This window comes from Olea europaea, chromosome 9 (assembly GCF_002742605.1).
Source record: "Olea europaea var. sylvestris chromosome 9, O_europaea_v1, whole genome shotgun sequence".
Lineage (NCBI taxonomy): Eukaryota > Viridiplantae > Streptophyta > Magnoliopsida > Lamiales > Oleaceae > Olea > Olea europaea.
In genome coordinates this window covers 1,169,607-1,171,645 of record NC_036245.1, presented here as the reverse complement: position 1 = coordinate 1,171,645, position 2,039 = coordinate 1,169,607, and positions in this window count along the sequence as shown.

Here is a 2,039-nt window from a genome sequence, read left to right as displayed (position 1 = left end):
ATTAGAGACAAGTCACGACTTACGTTTAACAGTTTGGAAAAAATGAGATTTGGCTATTTTGGAACTCATAAGTTGGATTGGGTTTGGATAAATCAATAAATGGATTATGGATATGGATATATGGAAATTGGAATATGAATATAGTGATTGAATTTGAACCTGTCACCAGTGTTGGCTGCATTAGGATTTAGAAAATTGGGTAACCTTGGCTGCTAGTAATATTTAGGTAAAAAAAAAAAAAAACCAAAAACTTGTGGGGTCGTTTGACCCATATGACGACATGTGGGTCCACCCTTGTACACCTGCATGGCGTGATGGATAAATCAATAAATGGATTATGGATATGGATATATGGAAATTGGAATATGAATATAGTGATTGAATTTGAACCTGTCACCAGTGTTGGCTGCATTAGGATTTAGAAAACTGGGTAACCTTGGCTGCTAGTAATATTTAGGTAAAAAAAAAAAAACCAAAAACTTGTGGGGTCGTTTGACCCATATGACGACATGTGGGTCCACCCTTGTACACCTGCATGGCGTGGCATAGCCTACATATGAGTGGATACCTAGAAAGAACCAATGCTAAAATCTTAAAACATTGGCTAGGATCACCAAAAATAAATAAATTAATTAATTACAAAAAAGAAGAACACGAAGAATTCTCTTTATGAAGTCCCTGGCCAGGTAGTAGATTTCTAGTGCTAACCTGTGGCCTCAGGGTTTTTCTTCTTGTCTAGTTGTACCTATATTTCATTCTTGGCCTTTCGTATGTGCAATCTCAGAACATTTTTTACTAGTGCAATTAAGTTGAAGACAGCTATCAAATGGACTTGATTGAAACTATATAGGTGAGCTTCAATAATTAAATCACAGTTAATCCAATCGAGACTTTACAGAATAATTATTGGTTTTCGTTCACTCCACTAAAGCTAACAAATTGTATAAAATCATAAGATCAATGTATTTGAGTTTCTTGCAATTGCATCATCTTGACCTGTCAAATTAATTTACTATTGACCATTTAATAATTAAATATGGGCTATAATGTGTGTGTGTCTAATATATATATATATATATATGTATCACTTCGATTTGTTTTATCATAAACAATTTCTTAGTTGAGCTCATATTAAAGCAACTCCAATAAAATTTTAAGTTGACTCATTAACCATTGAACAAAGTGATGAATTCTGTAGTCGAATAAGTGCGCATTGCTTGGTTTCTTGTCAGCTCTCGAACGTACAAAGGTATTTGACCATATCAATTAATCTCGCTCTTTGGTACATGAATATTTTATTTTTATTTTTTGAATTCAATCATGTGCAGTTTAATTTCTTCCTACGACCATAATATAAAAACTAATCTACACATCATGATCATGGGACACACTCTAAAGTGTACTAATCTCAGTAGTCTTGAACGAACTCCCGCCACGAACAAGATAAAATCGTGCACCCCAATCAATAGAGTAACTGACCTCATGACCTTTTATAACAAAATAACAACCTTGGCCTACGAGTCTAGGTCAAAATATAAGTTATATTTGTCTATATTTCCAATACAAGTACATAACTTATATTATTTTAAAGCAAGCAATGACAATTAATTGCACACTCATTGGCGCGAGTACAATAAATATATGAAAACATAAATAAATAAACAACGTTTATTTTACCAAAAAAATAAATTTCAACAATTATAGACATGTCCTAACTATTGGACATATATCCTAACAATTCTCTCACTTTCCATAAAGTGCGTGTGGCATGTCATGTATTCCTATGCCTTCTATGTGACACTCGAAACTTTTAGTTGATATGCTTTTATTAGAAAGATTGTCAATATTCTCAACATAAGTAATTTTGCAATCCATCACATTACCACATGAACTATCTCTTGGGAAATGATGCTTAGTCTTGCAAAATTTCTTACCCTCAATTTATCTTGCATAGTCCCATCCGTATGAAGCCTAGAATTACGTCTTGAATTGTAGACCGGACGACGAACGAAATGAGAAACTTGATCGATGACTCCCTA